We start from the raw sequence: 20,531 nt of genomic DNA, 5'->3' as shown, positions 1-20,531 counted from the left end.
TAAGATTTTATTTAATTTTTAAAAGATTTTTTTAATATTTTAAAATACTTTATCTTTTAATGTTTTAAAAGATAAAATATTTATCTCACTCTTTATATAAGAGTAAGAGAGGGAGAAGAAGGCTGCCCACTAAGGAGGGAACATGACAAGAGGCTCAATTAATAAGAATTAATTAGAATTAATTAATTCTGCAAAGGCAGATGCTTAACCCACTGAGCTACCCAGATGCCCCTCACAAAGCTATATTCTTAAATACCTACTGAATGTGTGTTTTTGAGAAATGGATACTTCTATCATTATAAAATATCTGTCTTCATCTCTCTGTCCCCAATAAACCACCTTTCCCAACATTTTTGTGGCAACAACTGCTCTCTTAGGCTTACTGTTTGGGTTGTGTACCTTGCCCCATCCTTTAATTTTCAAGGAATCCTGCTTTCGGAGAGCGCATCAGTGACTACAGAGACTAGGAAAGAGCAAGGAGGGTGACAGTTAAGCATCAGCAGGAGGTAACTCCAGACAATGATAGGGATGTTCTGGGTCTGAACTGTAGTGGTGGTTACATAACCATGTGTGTGTGTTTCAGTGAACTGAACACCCACAAGAGTAAATATTACTATGAGTAAATAAAGCATAGTTCAAATAAAGGCAATATGGAAAAAAGTTAAAAAAAGTTTTATCGGGGCACCTCAATTGGTTAAGTAGTTGCCTTCAGCTCAGGTCATGATCTCAGGATCCTGGGGTTGAGCTCCTCATTGGCCTCCCTGCTCAGCAGGGAGCCTGCTTCTCCACCTGTCTGCCACTCTGCCTACTTGTGCTCCCTTTCTGCCAAATAAATAAATAAAATCTTTTAAAAAAGGCCCAAATGCCCATTAAAAACAAAAGTTGCATGAGAAAGTCAAGACATAGAAAGAATCTTAGATAAATGCATTAAAATATTTAAGGAGCAAGGGGTGCGTGGGTGGCTCAGTCAGTTGAGTGCCTGGCTCTTGATTTCAGCTCAGGTCATGGTTTCAGGGCCATGAGATGGAGTCCCATGTGAGGCTCACGTTCAACATGGAGTCTGCTTGAGATTCTCTCTCTCCCTCTCCTCATGCCCCTCCCCCTGCATGTGCTCATTGTCTCTCTCTCTCTCTCTCTCTCAAAAAAAGAAAAAAAATCTCAGGAGGAAGGTTTGCTTTTTTCTTCATCTTAAATACTAAACTTTTAAAATCTAGTTCTTTGTGTTATTTTATAGTAGTTGCTCTAGGAATTAAAAGACACAGACATCTATGGCACATGATGGTTGACCTTCAGATAACATTGCAGAACTTTTAGTGTAATGTAAGAACTTTCTAAGAGTCTGATCCCACTTGGAACACCTGCCACCTTTGTGCTCTTGCTGTCACATTGGTATTTAAATTTCTAACCCATGATATTTAAAACTCATGTTACATTGTTATTACTGTTGCTTTTAACAGCCAATTACTTTTTTGTGTGCATTGCTATGTGTACCCATGTGCACATACAGGCATATACAGACAATTAAAAAAAAACACCTTTGTATTTATCCACAGTTTTGCTTTTCTTCACGTTCCTTATTGCTACTGGTAGATCTGAGTTTCCTTCTGGCATCTATTACCTTCAAGCTGAAGAATTTCTTTCAGTATTACTTACAGTGAAAATCTACTAGATATGAATTATCTCAGGTTTTACCTGTTTGAAAATATCTTTGTTTTGCCTCTGTATAAAGACTATTTTTTGTGAATATGGCAATGTAAATTGGCAGGGTTTTTTTTCCCTTTCTCACTTAAAAAATATTCACAAATAAAAATGAATAAAAACAGTACTCTACGGATTTTTAAAGTGCACACTACTGCGTTGTGAACCATTGGTACTATATTGTAACAGTGTATCCCACTCACAAATCAAACAAACACAAACAAGCAAACAAGAAAGAAAACCACCACCAAAAATATGCACCGAAGGACATTTTGGGAAGTGATAGATGTATTTAGTGACTTGTTTGTGTTGGTGGTCTCATGGATGTATTCACAGGTCCCAACTCATCAAGAGGTATACATTACAAGTGCTTGCAATTTTTCATATTTCACTTATACCTCACTAAACCTAAAAAGAAAAAGATGCTCTGGAGGACAGATCAGGAAAATAATTCACTATTCCATTTTCTTCTGGCTTCTATGTTTCTAATGAGAAATCTGCATTGTTTTGTATCCCTCTTCCCTTATATGAAATCCTATTTTCCTCCACTCTGGTTTATTTTGATATCTTCCCTTTCTAATTCATTTTCAGCATTTTGACTATGATGTGCCCGGGTGGGTTTTTCTGTGTACTTAACCCTGTTCAGAGTTATCCTGCTTCTGTGGGTTGGTAGCTTCCAACAATTCTACAAATCCTCAGCCACTGTCTCTTCAAACACCCGTCAGCTCTGTGCCCTCTCCCCTCCACCACCCCAGTGACGCACATGGCTGACTGCTGGCTACTGTGCTCTCTCTGTCAGGAGCTCTGTGCCTTTCTTCCCTCTCCTTTTCTTCCTCTGCATGTTTAGGCTTGATACTTGACCTTCAGCCCTGTGTACTCACGCTTATGGCTCCTGTCTTCTGCCGTGTTGCTGTTAAGCTCTTTCCACTTCTGATACCACATTTTTCATTTCTGGTATTTCAGTGAAGGCTTTCTTATAGTTTCTGTCTCTCCATTAAAATTTCCCTACTGTCCAATATTATACCATTTTTACTATTTTCAGCCCTTTGGCATACTTTTCATACTTATTTCATACTCAGTATATACTTATTACATACTCTGTCTTATAATTTTGAGAGACCAGTCTGGGCTGTCTCTGGCTCTGTTTCTAGTGATTGTTTCCTCTCTTGACCATGGGTCACCATTTTGTGCTTCTTGGTATGTTTTATAATTTATTATTCTGTGCCAAACATTGTGTATAAAAGAATGGTAGAGATTTAACTTAATAACATATACCTACAGATAATGGCATACCTGTCCTGACAGGCTACCAGTGTGGGGGCAAAAGGAATGCCTAGTCCACTTAACCTGTATTTAAACTGGGATTTTTTTTTTTTTCCTCTTCCCACAATTGGCCTCCATTATTTTTAAAGAGGCAAGAAGACAATTTCCTTGGGATCTAAACACCGAAAAAACTCTGGAAATCTCTTTATGATGCCAGATTTTTTACTGTTAAGTCTCTCTCTCTCCCTCTGTGTAGTGTGTGTGTGTGTGTGTGTCTGTCTGTCTGTCTCCTCAGAACCAGATTTTGGGATCCCTAGGAGTAATTTGCTGCCTCCAGTCCTGCCTCTGGATTTCTAGACCTCAGGAGATCTCCCTCTGCCTTGCTAGGCTGACCTCAGCTCCCATAGTGCCCTGCAGCTAGAGCCCTCGGCTAAGGCTTGGGGGGCCCAAGAAGGGCTTTTCTCAGCTCTCTTTTCTTGCATCCTATCTTTGGATGTCTGGCGTCCCGCCCTCAAACTTCAGAAGGTCTCTGCAGTGCACTGTATGAAGCATTAGTAGGACTCCAAGGGGATTTCTCTTTGCCCCGCTGTCCCATCACTGTGTGATGGAGGAAGGGTTGTTACCACCATTACGGACTGCTGTATCCCTTGGCCATTCTGTGTCCTCTGTCCAGTGCATCCTTGCACCTCCTCCCCTATCCCACTCTATCACTTCAAGACATAACTCAGTCTCCACTACGCTTTACACGTACTGGACACGTACTTTTACAGCCTGGACGGAGTACGTCTTCATACCATCTGATGCTTCTTTTAATGGCTATCTGGACAGTGCAAGTTTTAATGGTTAGTTTCACTCTCTGCTCTTCTGCACGGTGAGCTCTTTGATGACAGAGACCACCTCTCTTCCTTTCTGTGCCCCCTACCCCAAGCCTGGAAGGGTGTCCCGTGCACAACAGGTGCGGAGTACAAGCCTCAGCCCCGTGGCTGGGGCTTGGTGCAAGATGAAGTAATTGAGGGATGTCCAAGCCCCCGATGGAGGTACACTGTTGAATCATCCTTCCAGATCGGCTAACAAATCGGTTTTCTTGAGGGTTTGCAATTAGACTTAATGCCATATATATATATATATTTTTTTATGGAGGAAGTGAGAAAGAGAACTATTATCATAATGACAAAGGAAAGCTTGATGAAGTGACATTTAAAGGGCATGGTCAGGAGTCCAGTTCTCCCCCTTAGAGTCTCCTCGAGTGACATTATCAAATTTCAGTTTGTGGCCTCCTTCTCTAAAAAGGGCTTTGACGCTGGTTTTATCCAATGTCTTCATTTTAAGGAAGAAGAAGACCAAGGCCTGGAGAGGGTCCCCCCGCCTCAAAGAAATACAGCAAGTAAGATTGTAGAAAAGCTAGGGAGCACCTGGAATTCTATCCCTAGTCTGTAAGACAATGATTCATATACTTAGGGTGACAAGCGTCCCCACTGGACCCACATTCCTGGTCATTCCTGCTGCACGTGCACCCTGTGTGGGTCACTCTCCTGCTGTCCCCCTATGCCCGCTCTTCTGTGCAGTCCTCCCCGACACCCCTCTGCCTGGCCCCTCCTTGCAGATCCCACAGCCTCATCCCAGCCCTGGTCCCAGCACTCATCGTGCTGGACCCCAGTGTCTGTTTTCACATCTGTCTGCCCGCTAGAGTGTGAGACTGGGTCCCGGGCTCATTGTTGGTCTCTATGAACACTCCATGGTGCAGTCATCTGGAGTCAGGCCTGTATCAGGCCTTGGTCCAGTCCCTTTTCTTCCGTAATACTCACCCCGGCTACAGGGGAAGATGAAGCTATGACAGTTCAAACAACTTGTCTGCAGGTCCAGCAAATAGTAGTGGAAGACCAAGGTTGTGAGTCCGGTCTTTGATTCTTTATCCAACCTTCTTTAGTTCTCTATTAGGGGGTGGGGGTACCAGCATGACACATAGTGTTTATGCGTAAAGATGCCGACATACAGCCTGTCAGTTACAGGTCACAATTGCTTGCAGAATATCTAGATATATAGACACAGATACACATGAAAATATTATGTGCATCTCTGAATGGGACTATGGGTGCGTATCCGTGTGCTGTAGACACGGATATATTTATGACATTATTTCAACAATCATTTATTTATGTATCTAACATGCCACACTATATAATCCAGATATACATGAAAAACACACACACATATCTACAAATTAAATATCAGCCCTATTTAGGTGCTACAGAGAACTGCATCTTTCTGCTCAGTAGAGACTGCGTGTTTACTTATTTGTGTCTATAGGAGGCATAGAGCAGAAGTCCAATACTTGCCACAATCCACCTGTCTAACCCACTCGCACTGTCCTTACAGGTCTAAGCCACGACCGTCCCCTACTTCCTGGTCAAGAACTGTTTCCAGACAGGGCTGAAGTCATTCTGTCTGACCTTCTGTCCTGGCTGTGGAAAGCCATTAACCATAACTGGAATTAAATCAAATTAATAGTGAGGGAAAGACAGCAAGCAGGGTAGGAAAGAGGTCAGTGGGACAGGCTGGATGTTCCCATTCTGCTCTCTGTGTCATTGCACGAGGAAGATGGGGTGTGGAATCCTTTTTCTTATGGGAGGCAACCCTCCACCCACAGACAGACACCGGCGGCCTTGGGGGGTCACCCACCGAGCCTCGGAAATCTAGGAGCCCACACAAAAGGAAAAAGGGGAGTCTGGGAAGGTTAGTGACCTTACCCCACCCTGACCAGTGTGAAGCAGAAGCATGGAGTTTGGGTTCAAGGCTGTGGGCCCATCTGTCTCCAAGACGTAGTCCTTTCCGGTTCCTTCCCGTCACCTTCAGAGACACCGGAGATTTATTTTAAGGAGCTGGCTTATGCGGCTACGGAGGCCGGTGAGTCCAGACTCTGGAGGACACGCTGGCAGTCTGGACACTGGGGCGAGCCACTGCTGCCGTCCAACAGCCCCTGAAGGGAGAGGGAGGAGGTCAGCCTCTGGGTCTCTTCAGGCCTCAGTTGACTGGATGAGGCCCCGCCCCACCACATTATGGAGGGCAACCTGCCTCATTCTGCTTCCACCAACTTAAATGTAAGTCTCAGACAAAAGCACCCTTACAGAAACTTCCAGAATACTGGTTGGCCACATATCTGGGAGCCATGGCAGCCAAACTGACACACAAAGTTAACCATCACAAGCCAAAGATATAATCAAGCCCATCTCCCCAGGCTTTGGTCCCCTGTGTAGTCCCTTCTCTCTACCTGGCCCATTAGGATTGGTATCAGCGGCCACTGCAGATCCTGGCTGGACCCCTGAGAGAGAGAGAGAGACAGAGAGAAGCTGACGAGTTAGCCACCTATGATGTCAGCCACATGGACCACAGGGGGCCAGCGTCCCAGGAGCAGCCACACCAAGTCCAAACAGGCCAGTCAGCTGTGATCGGGGTGGTGGTTGTGGTGGCTTCACCCCTTGCTCCCCGCTCAGCAGGGCCCAGTGCCAGAAGTGTCCCTGAGGGAGGCCGGTGCAAGCAGATACCCAGGCCTGGGTACGACGGAAAGCAGGTCGTGGTGGGAACTCTCAGAAGGAGAGTAACTGCCAGCTCGTGAGGATATTGGTTCAACCTTCACCTCGTCTTATTAAGACAGTGTGTCCTCGGGGCCCCTGGGCTTCTGCCTTCAGCTCCGATCATGGTCCTGGAGTCCTGGGATCCAGGCCCGCGTCTGGCTCCCTGCTCAGTGGGAAGCCTGCTTCCTCCTTTCCCTCTCCCTTTCTGCCGCACCCCTGCTTGTTTGCCCCTCCCTCTGTCAAATAAAAAAAATAATAAAGTATTTTAATACACACATACATACACACATACGTACGTACATACATGCATGCCATGGCATGTCCGTCCTCAGAAATCCCGTGCCCTACACTCCTGCACGGGCTGTTCACCTGATCGGCCATGCTGGGACCCGTGAGATCCCTGAGCTCGGGCCTGGCTCAGCATCAGAACCCAGGCCCAGGGTGCGAGAGAGCAGGGCTCCCGCAGGAACAGCAGAGACAGGGGAGGGCATTTCTGGGAAGAGTCCAGTCCACAGGGCTTGGGAGAGGCGCGTGTTATCAAGTCAACCTCCCTCCCTCCCTGCCCAGCCCATTCCCCGTGAATGTACCTTCCCTGCTTTGGTGTCCAAGACCATACATGGCTGTCGTCCCCAGTGGGACCTAGGCTGGCTCAGAAAGGGGCTGTAGCCCTGGGTGGGGTCATGTCCCCCTGCAGCCCACCAGAGGACCCATGCTTGGGGGGATCAGCCCTGGCAAGCGGAGCTGGACAGGCCCCTCTTCCGGTGGGCTCACCCTGCAGGCCATCCCTCTCTGCCCCTTTGTCCCATCTCTCGCAGTGAGTCTGCAGGGAGAGCTCCACTCTGGGCCCTGTGCAACCAGGATGTGCGGGGGGGCCTGTTCCCGGCCCCGAGGCTGGAGCCACCTCCTTCCATCCCTCTCGGGGCTCCTCCGACTTGCCTTGGGCAGCTCCCGCAGCCAGAGGAACATCACCCCTTGGGAAGAGGTAGGCATCAAAGTCAGCTCTGCTGGGCCCCCACCATGTCTCGCCCCTGGCATGGGACTTTTGACAGTTCCAACCCTTGTGGGCGGAGCCATTGTCACCTGGCACCTGGCACCTGGCGCTGGGTTACTAGTGCTCCATGTCCTGGGTTACTGGTGCTGGGCGCCCGGGGTTACTAGTGCTCGATGCTCGGGGTTACTCGTACTGGACGCCCAGGGTTATTGGTACTGGACGCCTGGGGTTAATGATGCTGGACGCCCTGGGTTAGTGATGCTGGACGCCCTGGGCTACTAGTGCTCCATGCCCGGGGTTACTGGTGCCGGATGAACCAGCAGGAGAACAGCACCTCAGCTGATTGTGGTCTAACGTTTTACGGACAAGGACCCAAGGCTGAGGGTTGAGTAAGTTGCTTTGGGCCACACAGACAAGGAGGGGGCACTGGAGCCCAGGTGAAGCTTGTCGGATCCCAGCTCAGGACCCCAAGATCATGATCTGGGCTGAAACCAAGAGTCACTTGCTCAACTGACCGAGCCACCCACCGAGCTCCATACTGGTGTGAAGGGGCTGCCGACCTCCCACACTTTCCTGTTTGGCATGGGAACTCCGGCTCAGGGCAGGGCAGCAATCTCACTGAACCACTGGCGGGGGTCTGGCCTCCAACTGGGAGCAAGCAGCTGGGAACACAGAGCACTCCTCCCCGCGGCAGGGCCCTGGGTCCCAGTGAAGGACGGGAGACGGAGTTTCTCCCCTGGGCAATGGGCAAGTAACACAATGGCCAAAATCACTTTTCTGAATGCACCTTTTGGGTTCTTTAATAGTCCCCTCTGAGAGAAGTGGGGTGAGCCAGGTCAGTAACACCGCACCTCACGAGAGAGACGTGGGAATGGCTGGGGTTCGTGGTGGGTCGCCCTGGTTTTGCTCTGGGCGAGGAGGCAGCAGGCTTCTGGAGACGCAGAGCTGGGTCTCAGGAGAGGGGCCCAGAGTTCTGAGGCGCAGCAGGGCTCGGGCGTGGGGGTGAGCTGGGTCTGGACTCCGTCAGGCTGACGTGGGAACTGGATGTGGGCAGGAAAGCTCTACTGACTGACCTCGGTGCTTTGTGCCCCCACCCAGCCGGCTTCCACGGAAGGGTACGACCACCTGCCCCACGGCCGCCCTCCGACGCGGCACCCGCACCGGCACCCGCACCGGCACCCGCACCGGCACCCCGCCCCAGAACAGCTGCATGCACAGCTCCCAACCCCTGCCTCTTCTCTCCTGGGTCCCCCCCAGTGAGCATCAGGAGGAGCCCCCAGCCCATCCCTGCGACCCTGCCTGCGGGCACAGACTCCTGCCCTGAGCACCAGCCTCCTGTGGTCTTCAAGCTTGGGTTGGCCTGTCCTGCAGGCAGGTCGCTGTGTCCTGGGCAGCTCTGGAATGCATTCGTGGTGCTGCCGGTTCCCACTCAAAGAATCTGCTGAAATCTGTTTAACCTGGTACTTCCCGGATCAGGATGCTGTCTGTTCTCTCTCCCCCTCCCCTCTTCCTCTACTTCCTCCTCCCCCTCCCTCTCCTCCTCCCCTGCCCCTCCCCCTCCTGCCCCACCCCCTCCCCCTCCTCTCCCTCCTCTCCTTCTCTTTCTCTTCCTCCCCGCCCACTTTTTCATGAAGCATCTACTTACAGCTCATAGAACCCAATTTTAGAACTAGTCCTTGGAGCCAGTCCTAACAGAGACCAAACTGCTCTCCTGGTGACACTCTCACTGGGAGAAGGATCTGGCAACCAGCTGCCCCCTCCTGGCTGGTATCTGGGTCCTGTCCAGGTGGGGGAGCTCTGGGCATCTGCGTCTAAACCTCCGTGGTCTACAGCCTCTATCTTGGTGAGAAATTGCATTTCTGCCTCCGATTCCTGCTCCGTTCTTGGCTCCTGTCTAGGGCTGCAGGTCATCCCGGGGACCCAGAGTGCTTGCCTGGGATCCTGCAGGCCGGTGGTCCCCTGGAACCCCAACACCTCTCTGATCCTGCTCCAGACCACATATTTAGAACCATGCCCTGCCCTGCCTGACTCCAATCCTTACAGCCCGTGGGCCGACCTGGGAAGATGCTCTTGCTTGTGCTAATTATTAAAGCAGGGGTTGTGGTATGTGCCAGATAGGTTACATCTATTGTTTAATTTCATTCAATCCCTGTAACAACTGTGAGTGTTTCCCACACTGACGCTCCAAGAGGTCTCGCCCCTGGGCCCTAACTCTCAGGATAGTCCCTTACAAAGGCTTCAGTGCCCCATCGCACACGAGTCTCCTAGTGAGGAAACCCTTAGCCTAAGTTCTCCCAGCAGAAGGTGAATACGCGCGTCCCTGCTCCATCCGCCTGCATGGAAGGTTCTGATCCAGGCAGAACTGGACAGCGCCGCCTCCAGGCAAGTGGAGGTGATGGAGGCAGCAGGTGGGCGCACTCTCTGGGTAGGAAACTGTGCCTCACACATCCCAGCTCAGAGGGGCCTCTGCAAAGAGCCATTTTATGCAGCCACCTGACTGGGCCACGAGATCTCAGATTAAATGTCCTTCTGGGTTGGTCTTCAAGGATGTTTCTAGAAAAGATTAACATCTGAATCAGTGGACTAAGATGTCTAAGTTGGGTGAGTTTCATCCCATCCACTGAGGGCCTCAGAACAAAAAGGCTGAGGAAGGCATAACGGTCCCTCTCCCTGACCCCTCGGGCGGGAGCGCTGGTCTGTTCCTGCTCGCGCACTGGAGCGGCACCGGTTTCCTCTGCTGGTCTCCAACTTCATGAAACTCCAACAGATCATGAAACTTCTCAGTGCCTGTCATCGATGAGTGTTCCAGATAGATCAACAGATAGACAGTGAGAGATAGTGATAGAGAGATAAAGAGAGAGAGAGACAGAGATGATAGATAGAAAGATAGAGAGATAGATCATCAGAGACACAGCAGAGAGACGGACAGTTTTATTGGTTCTGCTTCTCTGGAGAACCCTGGTAAAGTACAGCCTCATACTTGGGGTGTTAGCAATTTCATCACAGAACTTGTGTTTTGTAAGTGACGTGTCACAGGACAACGCAGCAAGTTGTAAGCACAGGAGATCTGGTCGTTGCTCCCCACCGCACCCACCCCTGCTTGTCGCGCCACAAGCACAGAGCTTCAGGGGCCCCAGAGCTCCTGGAGCCCAATGAGACTCACGGGGAGCCCAAGGTAAGTAAGTGTTTTACACCGGTGGCTGGGTAAGGGGGTGAGCAGGGGGTGAACCTGCTTTGAACACAAAAGGAAGGCACTGTCGTGCTAAGAAGTGTGAGCAACCAAAGAACTTGCCTATCCTTTCCTAATCCTGTGACTTCTGTGTTGGGATCAAGCACGATGCTGAACACAGTGAAAGGTGAGATGAACCACAGGTGGGTGAACCGTATTTCCTTCTCCTTGGTCTCTGCTCGTCAGTGAGGAGGAGGGAGAGGGTGCTGTGAATATGCATCCTGAACCGTGAAATAAAACAGTCAAGGTACTTTGGGGTAGCATTTCCATTATATGGTAGGATCCAAATTCATATGCATGTAACAAGCTACAAATGTGACTCGTGTAATTTCCATACTCCGTGTCTGAGCTGAACGTGCTTACGTTGGCATGGAACGCTGGCCTCGCCCAAGATAAAGATGGCTGGTAAAATCCATGCCGGCGATGTAAAAGTCTATTCTCCTTTACTTAGAATGGCCATTAAATATCAAATAAAGAACCACCTTGATAACTGGAGAGCGTGATCTTGGAAAAACAAAAACAAAACCAAAAAACTCCAAAACTAGGTTTCAGTACCTTTGACAGCACTTTTTGGAACCAGGCACCCTGTATTTCTGTTCTGCTCTAGGTCCTACATGTTACGTAGATAATCGGGAACAGAAAGTTCTAAAACTGTCAGGTGGAGCTGGGTGGATTTTACTCTAATTCTCGTTCTACAGATGTGGAAAGGGAGCAGGTGTCAAATCAGGAATGTTGCTCCGGCCTCCTGTCTGTCCCGCCCTGACAGCTGCGCCACGTGGCCCTGCCCCAGGCTCCGGGGAGCCCACAAGCTGCCAGGGCAGGGTCTTTTCTCGAAAGCTGCTCTGGGTCCAGGCCCCAGCCAGCCTGGCCTTCTTGAACAGCCTCTACTGAGGGCAGAGGCTGTCTGTTCAGCTGTTTTCTGAGAAAGTCCCAGGAATCCTGGCCCCCTCCCCAAAAAAGTGCCTTTAGCCATGTGAACTCCCATGCTGTGAGGCCCGTGGCTCACCAAAAAACCTCATTATGGCCGACACAATGCATGAATGTCCCAATCGGCCTGGAATCCTGGCCGGGAATGCCGGCCTTATTCACTGTATTGTATCCGGATAAGAAGGGCGCCTTTAGGTACAGAGAGAAGAGGGGGGCATGTCTTGTCTTGGGCATGGGAGGCAGTGTCCACCCCACGGTTGTGGGGCCTCCACTTTCCCACGGCTCCTCCCCTCCGGCTCTGGCTTCATCCCACTGGCTTTGAATCTGAAAGTCTTTTCCAAGGTTGACCTGTTCAGAACATCTTGGATTGGTGGACAAGCAAGGTGCTGGGCTGGGGAGGGGACAGGACTGCACAAACAGAAGGCTGGGCTGGGCGTCGGGGGTGGGGACTCCAGGGGCTGGGAAGGCAGCAGGCCCAGGAAGGGCTCCCCATGGCCTGGGTTTGGGAGCCCTGAAGCTGCCTTTGCTTTAGAAAAGGTGCTCCCAACAGCACTTTTTCTCCTAGGCTGGAAGAATTTCATTGCTCTGTCCCTAACCAGATCTGCTCACTGCTCCCCAAACTCCCCTCTCGTTGCTCCCTCCATCTGGTGGCTGACCAGCCCCCTGCCCCTGGTTGGTGCATGTCCAGCAGGCCCGGCTTCTGTCCCCGCGGATCTCTACTTCCTTCCCCGGGCCCCAAACCCCACCTGCAGCCCGGCTTAGCCCAGGCCCTCAGTCTGCTCCTAACTTGAGACAGGAGGGATTTCGGCAGCCCTAGGGTTGGCCCCCATGGCTCCAGAGCCGGCATGGGCCCCAGCACCAGCCTGGGTCTCCTAGCCTGGCCCCCACCCCCACCCCTTCTTTTTCTTCAAGTGAAACTCCTTCCTGTCTGCATGTCCTGGCCTCCTCCGGTGTGTGAAAGAGACCCAGGTCAGATTCTAAGCTGCTGCTCTAAGGAGGTGGAGGCCTGGGCGAGTGGCCCGGCCTCTCTGAGGTCCCGATTGCTCACAACTCTCCCGGTGGCTGTAGGGTTTAAGCGAATCAAACCTTCTAAATTGGAACTGTGCGGGCTGGAGGTTTTGAATCATTTTTTAAATTTCCCAGGTGATTCTGCAGGCAAGAGAGATTCTGGAACCACTGATAAAGAGAAGCGCAAACATGTAGCAAAGGCGTTCCAAGAAGGGTCAGGGTTGGGGGGTAATTCTCATTTTGGGGTCTCATGAGGCTTCTGTTGCCAAAACATGAATTTTCCAGGAAGAACAGCCTTTTGGTCCTCTGCGAGCCACTCCTGATAGAAGTGGAGAAGAAACTCTGCAGGGCAGAGGACGAGGGGGAGGCAGCTGATGGATGTTCTAGGACCACGGCTCGGAGAAGGAAGGAGCACTGGCCCTTCCCTCTATAAACCCAGGGTCTGAGCCCTGGTTCCCAGTGTCAGCTGCTACTTCCTGGCCCGTGACCTCGGGCAGGCACTCCTCTTTCCATCATCAGCTTCTGCCTGTGGAAGGGTGGAGACAAAAGGTGCGTGTTTCCTCCAAGTTGGTCCAAGGAGTCATGCGTGGAAATCATGCAGGGACTTTTTCAAAGAGCACAGGATGGGGCTTTACCCCCGATATCCGAACCGGAATCTCCCGGGTTTTCTCAGTCAAGTCTGCAGCCCATTAACGTTAGGAAACAAGTTGCCTACAGTCGCTAAGGCCTTTTCTAGCTCTGATGTTCCAGAACAGTGTTCTCTGAAACCCACCCCATTAGTGAAGAAAAACACGGAACATCTATTTCACTAGTGTATTTGATTTTATGAAGTATATGTGTGTCTCTGATTACTAAGGTGTTTTGAATTTCCTAAGACATAACCACAAATACCGATTTTGAAGTTGTTATAAAAACAAACATATCTAACGTTTCTATGAGGAGGCAAAATTCTCCAAAAAGCCAAGAAGACAATGAAGAACAAAGTTGGAGAAACAATACTGCCTAACTTTAAAACTTTCTGAAAGCTACAGGAATCAAAGCAGTGGTCTTGGATGTGGGGAGGACAAGTAGATCAGTGGAACAGAACAGAAGGCCCAGAGAAAGAACCTCATAAATATAGGCAACAGATGTTTGATGCAGGAGCAAAGCAAAGCGAATACAGTGGGTCAGTCATCGTACTGGACAACTGGACAGCCACAGGCAGAAAAATGAATCTTGATACAGACCTGACACCCTTCACAGAAAGTAACTCGGAGTGGATCATCACCTAAATGTATACCTCAAGTTGTAACATTCCCGGAAGGGAACATGGGAGAAAACCTAGAGGACCTTGGGCATGGTGATGCCATTTTAGACACAACCTCAAAGACATGATCCGTGGAAGGAATCATGGATGATCTGGACTTCACTAAAATTAAAAACTTTGATTTTGCAAAGGACACTATCAAGAGAATGAGAAGACATGTACAGAGCAGGAGGAAATATTTACAAAAGGCTCATCTTTTGAGATCATCATCTGATAGAGGACTGTGATCCAAAACACACAGAGAACTCTTACAACCTAACAGTAAGAAAACAAATTATTGATTTTAAAAAAATGGTGAAAGACCTGGGGCGCCTGGGTGGCTCAGTGGGTTAAGCATCCGACTCTTGGTTTTGGCTCAGGTAGTGATCTCGGGATTGTGAGATCAAGTCCAGCATCAGGCTATACACTCAGCGCGAGACCATGAGACTCCTTCTCCTCGGCTCCCCTCACCAAACACAGTGCGGGCTCTCTCTCTCTCTCTCTCTCTAATACATAAATCTTTAAAAACAATTGGCCAAAGACCCTCACAGGTAGCTCGCTAGAGAAGACACACAGGCAGCAAGTAAACACACAGAAAGATGCGCCACGTCCCGTGTCATCCGGAAATTCCAACTGGAACAAGAAGATACCACTATACGCCTACGAGAATGGCCCAAATCCAGGGCACTGACAGCGGGAAATGCCGGTGAGGATGTGGAGCACAGGGATCCTTCACGCATCACTGGTGGGGTCGCAGAACGCTGCGGCCACTCTGGAAGACGGTTTGGCAGGTTCTCACAAAATGAAACATACACTTACCCTATGATCCAATCACACACTTGGCATTTACCCAAAGGAGTTGGCCGTGTATTGCTACACAGAAACCTACACAAGGATGTTCCTAGTACCTTCAATTCATTATTGCTAATACTTGGAGGGAGCCAAGATGTCCTTCAGGATGCGAGCGGATAAATAAATCATGTGCCTCTGGACAATGGGATGTGGTATAGCGCTAGAAAGAAATGCACGTCAAGCCACGACAAGACACGAGGACCCTTAAATGCATATCGCTAGGTGAAAGAAGCCAGTCTGAAAAACCTACGTACCACGTGATTCCAACCACGTGACATTCTGGAGATAGTCAAAGACCCGTGGCTGCCAGGCGTGTGGGGGTGACGGATAGAGGAGCATAGAGGGTCTGTAGGGCCCCTGGATACTCTGTGTGAGATTATAATGCCGGATGCATGCCATTGTGCATCCAAACCCGTAAGATATCTAACACCAAGAGCGAGCCCTGATGTAAATTACAGACTTTGGGCAATAGTGGTGTGTCCATGGAGGTCCATTAATCGTAACAGATTCCCCAGTCTGGTGGGAGATGCTCATCAACAGGGAGGTTGCAGGCGGGTGTGGGGCAGGGGAATGCAGGCAATCTCGGGACTTTTTAGTTTTCTATGAACCTACTAGTCCTTGAAAACCAGGATTTTAAAAACGGACAGAAATTCGGGCATGATTGAAAATCCACTGTAAGAGGGGCACCTGGGTGGCTCAATGGGTTAAACCCTCTGCCTTTGGCTTAGGTCATGATCCCAGGGTCCTGGGATCGAGCCCCATATGGGGCTCTCGGCTCAGTAGGGAGCCTGCTTCCCCCCTCCTCTCTCTCTGCCTGCTTCTCTGCCTGCTTGTGATCTCCATCTGTCGAATAAATAAATAAAATCTCTAAAAATAAAATAAAATAAAATAAAATAAATAAAAATAAAATCCACTGTAAGGAAGTAGGTAGCCTCCACCTCCCCGATTTGACCATGTAAAATATGGGGCCCCAGAAAAGCAAAGTTAAAGAAAAGCAGTGTTTTAAGAGGTCGGGGTGTCATCATAAAGCAAGAACAGGGTCCATGCGACTGAACGAGCACAGACAGAGAAAGTGACCCATCGGGAGGCAGGCAGCTTCCAGGGCACACCTGGCCGTCCCCCCAAGAGGGCAAGGATGCAGGTGCCTCGTGGGGGCCCGGGCCGGGCCAGGCATGCACCCCGTTGCGTAGAGAATCGCCTTCCTCGCGTGTCAGCAAGGGCTGCCCACGTGTTCTCTCTGTGCCGCAGGCATCTTCTCGCTCACTCTCCGTGCGGCAGGCCCCCCTCTTCTAAGACTGCAGGGCTCTCGGAGAGGGCCGTGGCTGACTTTTGTGAGCACCTACTGAGTGCCAGCACGTGTGGCTAACTTCACCACCTGCACTGTACTTACACTTGAACTACGTCCTTGAACTCACGCTGCAGGGACCCAGTTAAAGGCCCAAGCAGGAGGATGGCTATACTGTCCAAGGCGAGGCGGTCACGGCAGTGGCAGGATAGGGATTCAAGGTATAGTGTCTGAACTCTCTGCCCTGTGTCCTTCCAGGGGGGACATTCAGACGTGAATGCCTCTCTCCAGAGATGGGGCCCCTCCCTGCCCCTGGGAAACAAGACGAGGCCCCTCCCAACCCTTCCCTCCTCTGGGTAGCCTGAGGTCTGGGCTGGTCCAGGGTGTGCAACCCCCCAGCCCGCTTAGTGTCACCCTGGAAGTATCTGTCGGAGCCGTTTCCACCCTCAGCAAAGGTGGGTGAGTGCCGAGCCGGGCTGGGCAAGTACTCACAGGCAGTTTGTCGACATAATTGATACTGCCAAGCAGAAGGCAGGCACAATGGATGCCTGCCGAGCAGATGGGGGAGGATGCGGAATCCCTATAATCTAGACAGAGGCGTGTAATTTAGGAAAGTGGATTTGTTTTTCTTGAACAACAGGGCCAGATAACGCCGCTCCAAGTAGTCGGGGCTGTCTTTGGAAAGCACAGACACCCCTTATTTCTCTGTCCTGTGTTTCTAGCTCTTGTTCCAGAGGCATCCAGCACAGCACAGCACGGCAACCCTGTGAGTGGGCCGTCCTCGCTGGTCTCCTGGCTCTGGCTTCCGCCCCCTCCAGGCTGCCCACACGTGGACCCAGATGGCCCGCTGGGCGGCAGCGAGCACTCCCTGGCGGTGGGGCATTGAGCGAGGCTTCGACCTCTCTGTGCTCCCGTTTTCTCCTCTTTGCGGTGGGGATAACCTTATCTTCTGTGTATTCACTTTCATTCACATGGAGTCTGTTTACGGAGCTCTGATCACGTGTCCTCTGAGCAAAGCCAGAGATGACTTACGGGGCGGGGGGGGGGGGGGTCCAACCATGCATGAAAGGGCAGAGCAGAGAGTAGATGCTGCTTACATCTGACCCCCTTCCTTCCCCCCTTTCCTCAAACAGCAGTTATAAATCAGCCTCACATCTGCAAATCCCCTGTGGCTTTTGTCCGGTGCAGGAGAAAATCCGCATTTCCTTTCTAGACTCTGCACATTTAAGCTCTCCAAGAAAAATGTATCTATCAAATTCTTCTATCAAAATTTAAATCATCCTTCAACTCCCGGGCCACTTCTGGAACTGCCCCCAGAAATACACGCAGATGAGAACAGAGCGAGAGATGCATAGAAAAATGTTTATTGCAGCATGTTGTAACTGAAAATAGAAGTGAATGTCACCATTGATCAGCTGAGGAGTTGTGGTCTTTGTATCCAGCAGACTTAGAGACCCTGTCCCTCGCATGCTGTCTGCCTTGTGATGGGTATCTAATACTGATGGGACAGGAGTACGGGCAGATGGAATGCAAGGTGGCCATTCACAGAACGAGGGGAACTAAAGGAACTGACATTGACGGGTGCCCCAGATACAGTGTTAGGCAAAAAAAAAGATTCAAGCAACAGACTAGGATGTGTAAAGAGTATGTTCTCATTTTACAGAGTACAATGTGTCTGTACCAGACAAAACATCTTTAAACCAATAGGAAAAATTAGGAAAGCTACAAGATAATCTCTTCAATAAAGATTTTTGGAGAGAGAAATGGGAGCCCCAGGTGAGCTTTCCTCATCTGTTTTATTTTTCCCATTTAACCACACAGCGCGAGCATCCCCCCTAGTAAGGAACATAGCCCTGTCTCACCATGGGGGCCACTTCCCATCCTGTATTTAACTGATCCCCTACTGTTGGACAGTTGGACCATGGCCAATTTTTCACTTTTATAGACAGTGCTTATTTGAGCTCTTTCGGGACTGTATCTTTGCATTATAAATAATACATTCTTGGACGTATAATTGTTGTCACTTTCACTGGTGCTACTTCTGGTCGTCTTTGATCACTGCATGGCATTTACTGGATTTCAAAGTCAGGGAGAGGCTCAGCCTTTCACTAGTTCTCAGACAGAACAAACTGACCCCTGAAGCCCACTTTCCTCACCTGATAAATGAAAGTATATCCCTTCAGGTGCTGCCAACTAAGGAGAAGATGGCCAGCAGGGAGACTCTGAGGTCGCCGGCAGCTGCTCCCCATCCGCCCTCCGCCAACACACACACACACTGCCCGGGAGTCTTGGGAGAGTTGCTGATGCTGATGTAAGTGATTCTGAGGCAGGTACGCCCAGGGCGCGGGGTTGGCACACAGGGCAGGACACCGCCCCAGGAACGGGCTAAGTGGGCTTGGCAGGGTCACACCATCAGCTAGCGACACGGCCTCTGATTGAATAACTCCAAATGGAGCAGGGAGGCAAGATCCAGTAGGAGGAGATTCGAGTTGCCAGGAAATCAGCATTTGATGTCTTAGCAGAGGATTGCAACTGATGTTCAGAGGTCAGAGAATCTCAGTGCTAGTGGGATACGTTTCAAGTTATCTGCAGGGTGAGCTACAGAAGTCAGTGTAAGTTTTTAGAAGATGGACTGGACCTGAAGTCAGAGGAACAACTGTGGCAAGTTCCTTAAAACCTCCAAGCGTCTGCTTGTGGATTCGTACACCGAGGACGCGAGGACATCCTTGCCGCGTGCCGTCCGTCAGAAACAGGGTACTCGAGTGTCTACAGGTGTGTCTGGCACACAGGTGCTCACTCAATGGCCATTGCTGTCATCATCATCATCATTCTCTCTCCTGGAGAAGCTAGGGAGTTCCTGGAGGAGACAGCAAGTCAAAGAGTGTGTTGACCATTACCAACTCTCCTTGCCCTGGGCCAGGCACTGTCCCAGCCCTACAGATGCAGCGACGACAGAATTTTCTGCCCTCCTGGATCTCATTTCTGGCTGGGAAGACAAAGAATAAATACATGAGTATCAAGTATGCTATCAGACAGGGGCTTTGAAGGGCCACAAACACTGAAGTGGGCAGAGAGAGCTATGGGGCTGGTTTATTATTATCATTTTTTAATGTTATCTTATTGTGGAAATAGTTATCATGAACCTGTCTTCTTAATACATGTGTAAGGGTATGCTGCAGTTTGGTCACTACAAGCACTCGGATCTGTGCTAGGCTCTCCCAAGTTCCCCAGTGCAGACTCTGCCGCAGGGGGTGACACACACTACCCCGTTTTCACAGCCCATTCTGCCCTCCAGAGGTTTATTTCCTTCAAGGTGCTAACCTTAAACATAAAATTTATTATATCAGCAAAAGTCGATTTATTCAGGAATAACAGAGAACTGCAACTCAGGACATGTAGGCTAGGGCAAGCCACGGGCAAGTCCAGCGCACAAAGGAGAGGAAGGTTACCTTGCAGAGAAGGAGAAGCTGGCAGGGGCTGTTCTGAAGGAAGAGTCCACTGGAGAAGAGCTAGAGTTTAGGGTGGTGAGGTTTCCGGCCGGATGAGTTTCTGCCCTGGCGGACCTCTCCTAGGAGAATCGATGTACATCTTTCCCTGGGGGGGGGGGGGGGGGGGGGGCTGTAATTGAGGAGTCTGCCCCTGCCCCGCCTCCTTTTCTGCTGGAGCCTGTAACTGACACATCTAGGATAGGAGTCCCTGCCCCTGTCCTTCACGGCGCTCAGGATCAGTCGGCAATGCAACATGGCAGTCCGCTGCCCGTGCGCCGGCTTTCCGTCCTTCCCCTCCAGCATGCGTGCAGGCAACACGCCTGGGCTCCCACTCCGAGACAGCCAAACACCGTGGGGACAAGCCCCAAGCATCACGCACCCCGGGGAAGACTCCCGTGGGCGGTTGCTGTTAAACCACTTGTCTTTGCAGGATCAGGATGTGGCCAAAATGTGACGCCCCTTACAAGCCCCACTTAAAACAGAGGCCCTGGGCTCCAGCAAGCACCAGCCCAGACCAGGCCCTTCCAGCCAATCAGGAGGAGGCCCTCTCTCCCCTTGCCTCATTAGCATATTTGACCCTGGGAACCTGTGCCTGGACTTCATTAAGTGCAGGTCCCTGGTCTGTATGGGTAGGTCTCCCAGAGCACTACCCCTTGGTTCTGTGTCTCCCCGCTTCTACTCGAGTTGTGGGCCCAGGAAAACTTGGCCTGCGCCTTTGACTTCTGGGTTTGGCATGGTTTCTACCATGGTTGGGCCGCAGAACCCCACTCCGGTAACAAATCCCCCTCCCCACCTGGATGGTCCTGGCACACACAGGGCATCTAACAGCTGAGAAGTGAGTGCACCGCTCCCTACCCTACCTTGATTCTGATAAGCAGGGCCCCTGCCTCAGCCCCTCAGCATCCCACAGGAACATCTGTTTTCACCCGCACA

The sequence above is a fragment of the Mustela putorius genome, unplaced genomic scaffold (assembly GCF_011764305.1).
Source record: "Mustela putorius furo isolate JIRA1106 unplaced genomic scaffold, ASM1176430v1.1 tig00000228_pilon_pilon_pilon, whole genome shotgun sequence".
Classification (NCBI taxonomy): domain Eukaryota; kingdom Metazoa; phylum Chordata; class Mammalia; order Carnivora; family Mustelidae; genus Mustela; species Mustela putorius.
This window is presented reverse-complemented; position numbering follows the sequence as displayed.